Below are 11434 nucleotides of genomic sequence, written 5' to 3'. Positions count from 1 at the left end.
GTGGTTTAATTCTGTTCTATAGGATTCAGCTACCCTGTGTCTAAAATGAGATGATAATCGTTATGCCTTTATGCAAAAAACACTTACTGAGGTCCTATTAAGTGCCAATTATTGTCATAGCTGAAGATAACACAGAAAATAAGGAAGGTCACTGTCCACATGGCGCTGTCATCCTTGTAGGAGAAGGGGGCCAACAGGACAACCAAGTAAATGTGTGATATATTGATAAAAAATATTTCTATAAAGCAGATTAATGTGGCGGTGTGTATCCTTTTTAAGATACAGTGGTCAGGGAAGCCCTTTCTAACGTGATGACATTTGAGCAGTGATCCGAATCAGTAGAACAAGTGATCTGAGGGCAGAAAGTAGAGAGATGTCATAAGGCACAGCAGGTGCAAAGGGCCTGAGGCAGCACCATGCATGACACATGCCAAGGAATACCTACAGGACGACTGTGGCAGAAGGAGAGAAGAAAGTGGTGGGCAAGATCCCCAGGGGAGACCTGGGGGCTAGAGCACGGATCAGGATGTAGACAGCATCCTAACGGTACTTGGAAGCCACCTTGGGGGTTTAAGGGAAGAGTGATAAGGTCTGACATGCACAGAAATTACCATCATGCAAGGCAGAAGGTGATATCCTGGGGAGAGATATCGAGCGCCCAAGAAGTTAGAGGAGAGGGGCTATGACAGGCTCAGGAGAGCAAGAAGAGCTTCAGGGAGCTGAGTAGATGTTCAATGGGAAGAGACCCATATTTCAAAGGACAGGAAATCTGCAAGTGTGATGCTCATGGAATTCATTGGTTCACTTGTCGCTTATCATTGTCCCCTTTTTGTGCTGTGCCCTGTCCTAGGAGCTGAGGGTACAGTGGTGACTAAGATTCGGCACACTTCAGTGAGTTTACAGTGCAGGATAAGCAGAGGGACAAGATTAGATGGGTGTTAATTCCTGTTAAGCCAGTAAGATTCTGGGCTTATTTGTCATTGCAGCATAAGCATAGCTAGATCGTGACCTCCAGTATTTTTTATACTTTTGTTTGTGTATTATTTTTTGGCTATACTGGGTCTGTGTTGCTGTGCAGGCCTTTCTCTAGTTGGGGTGAGTGGAGGCTAGTCTCTAGTCGTGGTGTGCGGGCATCTCATTGACATAGCTTCTCTTGTGCAGAGCTCAGGCTCTAGGGCACATGGGCTTCAGTAGTTGCAGCCCTTGAGCTCTAGAGCACAGGCTCAACAGCCGTGGCGCACAGGCTTAGCTGCTCCATGGCACACGCAGAATCTTCCCAGATCAGGAATCAAAATCGTGTCTCTCGAGCTGGCAGTGACCTCCAGTATTGAATAAGTGCTGATGACATGTGGCTCCTCCAACAGCCAGCCAGACAGACATTTGTCACAGAGGCCATGACACAGTGATGAGTCTCTCTGATTGAGACAGCTCCATCAGTAAACCTCTTCACGTTTGCACACTCATCTTGAAGAAAACCTGTAATGCACTTGGCCAATCTTACAAGCCCCTAATCATGATTCAGAATCCCAAAGGAAAAAGTGAGAAACAGAAATAAAATCCATCCAAAAATATTAAATCATCCCAAAGAACAGCGGTCTAGCTTCTGTGTTAATCAAGCTCTTTGAGGAGTGCTTACTCTGGGCGGGGATGTTGCTAAGTGTCGCACAATAATTAACTCATTTCATCTTCAAAGCAGCTGGCATCACCCCGCACCTATCTCTTCACTCTGACTTCTCCAGAGGGCACTGCCGGATTTCCACTGCCAGCGTGTATGTCTTTGCCTGAGGGCTTTATCATCCTGACAGAGCCCTTTACAGCCCACAAGGCAAGTTAGAAGCATGGGGGAATTAATGCCACTTCTCTGTGTGTGCACACGCACACATATGCACTCACACATGAGTGCAGACCTCATGGAGATGGCCGGAAGTTGGTGTATGCGCACCCCAGCTTCTCCACCCCTCGGGTGCCTGCTCTGCTCTGAGGTTCATGTTTTACAGTTTCTGAAGCTCCCTGGACTGTATCAAGTTCCAGTCATCTCCAAGGATGGCTTCTTCAGTGAATCACTGCTTCCTGGCTACATCTTTCCCATCTCCCCTCAGCCCTCATCCATCTTTAACTCCCAATTAATGTCTTGTCTTAGAAACATGTCTCAGGGTCTGCTTGAAGAACCCAGGTTAAGATACGGGCTTCCCTGCTGGCTCAGATGGTAAAGAATCTGCCAGTGCAGGAGACATGGATTCAATCCCTGGGTCAGGAACATCCCCTGGAGAAGGGAATGGCAACCCACTCCAGTATTTTTGCCTGGAGAATTCCATGGACAGAGGAGCCTGGCAGGCTACAGTTTATGGGATTGCCAAGAGTCAGACACAACTGAGCAATGAACACTTTCACTTCATTTCAGGTTAAGATACGGCCCTGGGAATAAATCCTGAGTTCTCATCACAAGAAAAAAATTTTTTTCTAATTTGTATCTATGTGAGATGGTGGATGTTCACTAAACTTACTGTGGTCATCACTTCATGAGGCACGTAAGTTAAATCATTATGTTGTACACCTTAAACAATGTTGTATGTCAATTGCATGCATGCATGCGTGCTTGCTAAGTCACTTCAGTCGTGTCCTACTCTTAGCGACCCCACTGACTGTTGCTCTCCAGGCTTCTCTGTCCATGGGATTCTCCAGGCAAGAATACTGGAATGGTTTGCCATGCCCTCCTCAGGAGACCTTCCTGACCCAGGGATTGAACTCTCATCTCTTAACATCTCCCGAATTGGCAGACAGGTTCTTTACCACTAGCACCACCTAGGAAGCCCTGTATGTTAATTATACCTCAATAAAACTAGAGGAAGCGTGCGTAAATCCCTGGAAGGAAGGGACAGAAGGAGAGAGGCAGGAAGGATGGTACCATATTATTATCCTTATTTGGCAGCTGAGGAAACCAAAACAGAGAGGCTGAATAACTTGCCCAGAGCTGATAAGCGGCAGATCCTGGCTCCAAACCAGCCACCAGGCTCTGAAATCTGTGCTGTCAACCTTGGTACCCTGTTGCCTCTGGCTGGGAGAACAGCCCAAACCACTGAACAACAGTCTCATTTAATTTGCTTTGTGAGACAGGCAGGTGGGTAAGCTATGTGGATGCATCTGTAACCTCCTCTTTGGAGATCCGGCATGTACTTCAGAGGTGCGTTTGAGAAGGTATTTGATGTGATTTTCAATGCAGTGGCAGCCACATGGTGATCCATCAGTCAGCTCTCTTTGACAGAGAATTGATCTCTCAGGTCAGGAAGCAAACCTCCATTTACGTAGGTTGCACTTGAAACGCACCCTCTTAGGAGCACACGGAAGATAAAGCAGAGTCAGTGGCCGTTCTTGTCAATGAGTTTGTTATGGCAAGAGGGGCGATGTGAGGCTCTCTGGGCTGAGTGTCACTGCTGACACTCCAGATGTATGCTTTTTTGTATGATAAACACTTTGCCTGTGTCTATTAGACCTGCCTGTCAATTCCTTGACGTTTCCAAGTCCTCTTTTGATCCAAGCATCTTCATCCAATAGCACAAAAGCAAAATGAGTGCTTACTTGGTTCCCAGGCCATCAACCATTCTTTTTCTTTCAAACTAGATCTCTCTGATTTTTTCAATTTTGTTTCATGTCTAGATGAGTAATTTCAAAACCTGGAGGTTGGTGAATTCTGAGTTTTGTCACTCAGGAATTCTTGCTCGTCACACAAAAAGAAAAGCCACTGCAGCAAATTGTCTGTGTGATTCATTTGTTGCAGGCACTGATGAAAAAAAATTTTTTTTTCTTAAAGATATTTCAGAGAACCTGGACCATTATGGTAGGAAATAACCTCAGAAAGTGAGACAAGCGTGATGCAAAAATTTAATATTAGATTTATTTTGTCATTAGAAAAGCTTATCCTTTTTGCTTCTAGGGTGAAATTTGAGATGTAGAGGATGAAAAATTGAGGAATGGAAGATCCGATCAAAATTGCCTCTGCTGGTCTAAAAGATGAATGTTTTCAAAACACAAATTTATTTTTTCTTATGGCAAGATTTTCTGTTCTTTATTCATACCTTAAAGAAATTAAAAATCATGTGGCTGGCTTGTTCCTGCTTCTCATACAAGCTTTTCATGCTCAACCAACAGATAGCACTAAGTTTAAGAGAAAGAAAGGGAGGAGGGATGGAGGAAGGGCAAGAGATGGGAGAGATGAATGGAGGGACGGAGGAGGGGAAAAAAATAGTCCATGGAGGACATTTTTTCATGTCTAAACTATAACCACCTCATTGGCCATCTACAATGAAAATGCAATGGACAGTTACTCAATGCCTCACTTAACTTCATGTAAATCCAATATTTTAATACCTTAAATTCAGAGCATGCCGGTGTTATCTGTTCCATCATCTCAGCCACAGAATGGTAGTGACTCCAGTGAAGAAAGAGAGTTTCTTAGTGACTTAATTCAACATATACACCTTGTCTTCAGCAGGAAGACACAAGCTTGCTTCTCACAGGGGCTAGCTTATGCTGTGTAACCACAACCCCCAAATTTTAGAGACTTGAAACAACAAAAGCTTATTTCTTGCTTGTGCTACCTCTGCTGGACATCGTCCTCACTCAGGAACTCAGGCTGAGAGAAATCCATCCCCGCCCTTCCATGATCGCTAAAACAAGAAAGGGGATGTGGAAGACCCTCCACTCGCTCTTAAAAGGGATGCCCATCACCCTGCTCATATTTCATTGGCCAAAGCAAGTCACATGGTCATGACTTCCTTCAAGCCGATAGGATGACACATTCCTATGTGTCCACAAGAGGGGATAACCACAAATATTTGGTAAACAGCTAAAGTCAACCATGCATACAACTCTTGATATGGAGAAGCTCACTGTCTTTTAAAGATGGTGGTGTCAAAAACATGTTTTAAGTTGTTCCCTCAGAGAGAAACAAACTAAATGTCACAAGTTCAAAAAAGGCTGGGGATCTGGGCTTTAGAAAATGAGCAGAATTTTTACAAGACGGAAAACTAGGCGTTTTAAGGTGTGAAGCATAGCAGAGCAAAGGTGAGAGGGTCAGAATGATCGTGTTATGTCACAGAAGAGTAAGTGGTGGGTGTTGCCGTTAAGGAGAGTGTGTATTTAGGCATTCATGAGCTCTAAGAAAGGAGGGTGAGACCACACAGGCGGCTAGAGTGGCTGGACTTCTTTCAGCTGATTGGCCACCGCTTATCCATTCGTTCATTTATTCATTCATTCAGTCAGCGTGTATGAGTACCTTACTGGGTTCTGAGGATGTAGCAGCAAGGTCAAGAGAATGGAAGAAAGGGAATACGTTCTGAAAAAGATTTTGGAAGGAGGATTGAAAGAACTGGGGTGAATTTATAAAGGGTGAACTTGTGAGGGTGGGAGCCGGGACCAAAGGTGATCCTGGAGGTAGAGCACGTGTTGAAGCCAAGGACCCAGAGAATGCATGAAGAACGAGAGTGGGGAGGGGGCGGGTTTCAGGCAATGAAGACCCACGCTTGCGGGTGTTGTGTCCACACTTCCTTCAGACACAAGACATGTGGGGAGCCCTCTAGTGGACACTCTTGGAATGGGGTTTAATCCTCTAACCCCTGTTACCTAGATTGTGGGACTGTGCCCTGAGGTCTTTGGGGTCTTATCCTCTGGCCTTTGTTTCTAACAGCCCACCTCTGTGACTCTCCAGAAGACCAGATGTGCACCCCACTTCATGCCTTGCAATAAGTGCTGTACTTTCCTTCACTGCAATCTGGGATCAGTACATCGGCTTTGCTGTGTGCAGGTGAGTGGACCCAAGTTTGGTTCTGACTCAGGCTTGAACCCAAGGCTGGGTCCCCATCCCAGAGGCACTTAACAGCATCCATGCACATCTGCTCATCAACTGATACTGTGACATATGATACAGGCTTCCAGAGACAAATAAGGGATGAGCAGAAACTACCCAACACTTGTCTGGGAAACTTATCTTTCAACTGGGGTCCTAGCAAGAGCAGAATCTGAGACAAGGATTTGAGCAGCTGGGATTTATTTGGGAGGTGCGAGAAAATACCAGTCGACAGTCGAGGAGTGGGGAAGCGAGGCAGACAAGGCAACCAATTCAGGGCGTGTTGTCAAGCTCATCATCACCGTGGAAGCCTGGAGCCAAATTCCAGGGGCGCTCAGGACATGGTACAGCACTCACCTGAGTTTCCCTGCTTCAGGGACTAGGGAGCTGGGGTACTGGTATCCCAACACCCCTCGATCTCAGTTTGAGGGCAGCTCCCAGGCAGTGAGAATTCCCTGGAAGTCAGCCACGAGCCACTGGCAACAAAGTGCACACGCAGCAGCTGGAAGCCCGGCTGCTGTGCCTGGAGGCAGTAAGGGCAAGGATATCTGAGCATCACCCCACAGAGAGCGCTACATCTGTGCTTCGTGTTTTCTCTTCCCAGCTGTGGAGGACAAAAGCCTCTGAGGCTCTGATGTTCTTCTTCTGTCCTCCCTGTGAAGGTTAGGAGAAGAGTCAGAAAGGGACTCACCCGTCATAAGGAGGGGGTGCCTTATCAATCCAGGAACCATTTGAGCTTCATTGTCCCTAACCTCTTAGGGACCAGCGTGCCTGCTAGTTGGCACAGACTCATTTCCTCACTCCATAAAGCAAGTGAGCAAAAGAGAAAGCTAGCTCATAATAACCCATCTCCAAAGTCGAAGCACCATTTGACTTTGGGTTTATAAAGAATCTGATTCTTTTCACCCGAGAATGCTAACATAAAGTTGTTTCTCATATACCATATTCTTCGAAAGCAGAGATGTGTGGACATTTTTTAAGGCTATAGCTGTAAGGAAATAGCAGCTTTTTTTTTTTTAGTTCAATGGTTTGCAATCTGTGCTGGGGCCAAGGAGATCCACAGAGAGGTCTCTCAGGAGGTGAGAAATCAAGGAGGGAGAGGGTTTTCTGCTATAAACTCCTGTCTTAGTTAGGGTCACTCTGGAAGTTGACCTTGAGATAAGGGGTTAAGTGCAAGTCATATAGTCCCCAGCGGTCCAGCAGTAAAGAGTTCATCTGCAATGCAGGAGACGCAAGAGACATGGGTTTGATCCCTGGATTGGAAAGATCCCCTGGGGGAAGGAATGGCAATCCACTTCTGTATTCTTGCCCAGAGAATCCCAAGGATAGAGGAGAAGGCAATGGCACCCCACTCCAGTACTCTTGCCTGGAAAATCCCATGGACAGAGGAGCCTGGTAGGCTGCAGTCCATGGGGTCGCTAAGAGTCGGACACGACTGAGCGACTTCACTTTCACTTTTCACTTTCATGCATTGGAGAAGGAAATTGCAACACACTCCAGTGTTCTTGCCTGGAGAATCCCAGGGACGGGGGAGCCTGGTGGGCTGCTGTCTCTGGGGTCGCACAGAGTCAGACACGACTGAAGCGACTTAGCAGCAGCAGGCTACAGTCCATGGAGTCACAAAGAGTTGGGCATGACTGAGCATGCATGCACACACATATGTTTGGGAGGTGATCCCAGGAAACACCAGTTGGAGAGGGAGCAAATGAGAAAAGGAAGAAAAGAAAAAAGAGAGCCAGTAAAGGATGTGTCGGTAATGCAAGTACCACTGTGGGCTACCCAAGACTTGTGGCTTCTTGGGAACCCTAGGAGCCAGTCTATATCATATGCCTCAGGATGGCCCACCTGAGGGTATAAATACCCTGCCTCCCATCAGTCATTGGTTGAGTGCTGCTTGTGGGGAATGTTAACTCCCTAGTACTTTCATCCTGCCAAGTACGTAGAAAAATGGATGCTGGAAGCTAGAGAAAGCCCCTGGGCAAAAAAAAAAAAAAAAAAACAAAAACACAGGCTGGCCGTTAGAATTCAGTGGAATGAACTGAAAATTTAAGGGCAAGGGAGTATGGAAAAGGCACCAACAGCGTGGATGTAGCCCCGACTCCTGCTCCTCTAAGTGGAGAGGCTTAGATCTTACCTGTTCTACACATACCTGGGTGTAGGGTTAAAATGCTATAGTAGAGATACGCTAATCAAAAAAAGTTTAAGACCTCTGGTCTAATCCAATGCATACCCCTTACAAGCAAGAGGCCCAGGAAAGGCAGCGTGGGGCTCCCTGCAGCAGAGCAGGGGCCGGAACTGAGGTCTCCTGAGCCACACACCAGCCCTCCTACCACACTGCATTATTCTCAGCCAATGCCTTTACTGCTGCTATTTTCCTTTCTCCCATTCCAGTTCTTCACATTATCCTCACTCTCCATGAACACCCGCCGTGACCTGACCTGCCGTTCCTCGGCATCAACCACTCTGCGATCCCCACTAGTCGCATATAATGTCATTCTCTTTCCATCTTTATCCGGCTCCTTTGACAAAACCTTTTATACATCTGCAAACAGTGACCCAAAGTATGAAGACCAGAGGACCGAGGTTGGCACAAACCACTTTGGAATTAAATGTAAATACTCCATTTCACGTTGGTGACATGCTGGGCTGATAAAACATCCTCAGCAAACTCAGTTTCAAGGGATCTGTTTCTAATACAAGTGCCTATTGTCTTTCATATCTGAAGATTATTCAGAAACCTTTGGGCTGCTTTATATATTAGCATGTAGATGTCTCAATTTATAAAGCCATGGTGCATCCTATTAATCTCTATGTCCTCAGTATCTGGAACTTTCCCGCATACAATAAGTGCTCAATAAATATTTGCAAAACGGATGAAGGAAAAAAATCTCCATACTCTATACCTCACCCTCCAACTGGAATTGAAAGGGCAGTTGCAAGGATTGTCAGGAAAACCCCGAATTTTGGTGACATACCACTAAAATTTGATCGTGACTTCTTAGCCAAAGATGTTTCTTGAACTATACAAATGTTAATAAATAAGCTTGTCACTTATTAAATAAGTATTTATCCAGTGCTAACTATGTATTAGGTGCTGGGACATAATGGTGAGAAACAGGAAAAAATATATTTTTTCTTTACTAGGGCAGCCCAGACAGATAGTAATCAAGTAATCACATGAATTAAAGGTGAAACTGCGACTGTAGGTGGCTGAGAGATTTTAAAGATAAGTCCACAAATTCTGTGATGCTCCTCCTTTCAAGAAGTGGAGCTCCATTCCCCAACCACTGAGTGTGTTTGATCAGTGGACGCTGCCAGTCACTGGCCCTCAGCTCTGAAAGGGTGAGGCAGACAAGGCCTGAGCAACACAGGAGGAAGTGAGAGGGGTCTCTTCAAGGTCAGTCCCAACAACTCTGTGCCAGTGTTGGTGTGTAACTACATCTGTGTTGTACGGAGATGGCCTAGAGTTTTTATCACATTCTCAAGAGGATCTGCGTTCTCCAGAAGAGAGCTTGAGTGAGGATTCAGTATCTTGTGAGTTACTGAGCAGAGGTGATAGGAATAGAATGAAAAGACAAAATAGGGGATTAAGTAGTTAATCCCACTAGGGGGTTATAAGTAGAAAAATATGGGAAACTCCTGCAAGTTAATGATCAGGGGCTGCCAGATGAAAACGAATATTTTGATTTGCTAAATATGACAACCCTAAGAAGGGAACAGCTGTGGGCAGCTAGCTGCTGACCTCATAGCAGCTGAGGGGTGGGAAGAAAAGGGATCGCGTCAGGGCATCAGAACAGGATCTACTGGAGTCGGTGACCCTGGGAACCTTTAGAACCGTCCGTCTGTAGGATGGAAATGGCCAGGTGACTAGTCATGTCTCGGAAACCATGATCGATTCCACACACTTAGACGCTAGAATGGGGCCCCCAGGGAATCAGGACAGAGCAGATGTCCAGACATGCTCGCACACTCAACGGACCCAAGTTTTCCAGCAAATCCAAACCAAACTCAGAACTGGCAACTTATCAGGGCCCAGGAAGGAGCCTAAGGGACCAAAATTAACCAAAGCATCATTAACTAAAATTGCACACAAATTCCCCAGAGGGACCCCTGGAAGTACAGAGGACCCAGATGATAGGTCCCCTGTGAGTCTGGGCGGGGCAGACAGTGGCAGGTAAAAGTAAGAACTCTGGATCCAGACTCTTCAAATCTCAGCACCACCATTTACCAACTGTGTGACCCAGGGCAAGCCTGCAACAGTGACCTCTCCAGGACTCAGTTTCTTATCTATAATATGAGGATGATGATAACAGTCCCCACTTACAGGGTCCATATTGGTATAGGATCAACTGAGTTAACTCTTGTGAACTGTTCTACACTTGCCTGGCTCAGAGTAAGTAGCAATAAATGTTCATGGTCAACATGATTATTGAGCTATCACAGAGGGGGCAGAGACTCCACCTGAAGCTTTCCCAAGCAGCTTCTCCCACAGTCCCGAAAACATCCTTCACGTGACACATATTCTGCTCTGTGCTGTCATGGGCTTACCTGCCTGGTGCATGGCTGTGAGCTTCCTGGGGGCCAGCTGGGTGTCATTTTCATCTCTGCACAGTGCTGTGGGCACATAGAAGGGTCTGATAAATATTTGATCAGCGGATGCTGCCAGTGCCAGAAATTTCACAAAGAGGCTTGCTGTCATTCAGGCCCTATCCAGACCCTTCCTCTCCACCCACCCCTACAGCCCATGGCAGGTAGGACTGCATATTCGACACTTCTGACAGGTGACTCTCAGAGCCTCTTCGAGGCATGCCATGGTGGGTTGGTCTAGAGAGTCTCCGGCCACAGTTTGGGGTCCTCCTCCTGTACCAGGCACTGGATGAAGCATTGCATAAGCATTCCCTCCTTTAGTCATCTCTAGGACTGCTGTGGTCTGCATGTTTGTTTCCCCTCTGCCCGGCCATCCAAATTCTTATGTTGAAATCCTAACCCCCAGTGCGACAGAATTACTAGATGGGGTCTTTGAGAGGTGCTGTGGCCATGAGGGTGGAATTCTCATGAATGGGATCTGTGACCTTATAAAGGAGACCCCCCGCCAGAGACCTCCTGCCCTTCCACCATGTGAGGACACAGTGAGAAGTCAGCAGTCTGCAATCACAGCAGGGGAACCAGAAACAGACCGTTCTGTTTCACCAGAAGTACACCGTGCTTGTACAAAGCTCATCTTGGACTTTCTCACTTGGCCTGTGAGAAATAAATATCTGTTATTTATAAGCCACCCAATCTATGGTCTTCTGTTACAGCAGCCTGAACAGACTAAGACAACAGCTCTGCTACCGCTAAGTCACTTCAGTTGTGTCCGACTCTGTACGACCCCATAGATGGCTGCCCACCAGGCTCCCTCGTCCCTGGGATTCTCCAGGCAAGAACACCGGAGTGGGTTGCCATTTCCTTCTCCAATGCATGGAAGTGAAAAGTGAAAGTGAAGTCGCTCAGTCATGTCCAACCCTCAGCGACCCCATGGACTGCAGCCCACCAGGCTCCTCCATCCATGGGAATTTCCAGACAGGAGTACTGGAGTGGGGTGCCATTGCC

At 46.6% G+C, this 11434-nt stretch overlaps 1 long non-coding RNA gene across 1 annotated transcript; it reads right to left on the bottom strand.

Annotated features, from left to right (window-relative positions):
* Window positions 1-6026: 6026 nt before the first annotated feature.
* Window positions 6027-10574, bottom strand: LOC147360213 (uncharacterized). The gene is made up of 2 exons (XR_015139008.1): window positions 10391-10574; window positions 6027-6496 (listed from the first exon to the last, which is right to left on the bottom strand). It is a non-coding gene; the product is annotated as an uncharacterized LOC147360213 (long non-coding RNA).
* Between the last annotated feature and the right edge of the window lie 860 nt (window positions 10575-11434).

This window comes from Bos grunniens, chromosome 13, assembly GCF_055505025.1.
Source record: "Bos grunniens cultivar Pamir isolate PY7600 chromosome 13, Bosgru_T2T1.0, whole genome shotgun sequence".
NCBI lineage: Eukaryota > Metazoa > Chordata > Mammalia > Artiodactyla > Bovidae > Bos > Bos grunniens.
The sequence above is the reverse complement of the archived record's forward strand: the minus strand, read 5'-3'. Positions and strand labels throughout refer to the sequence as shown.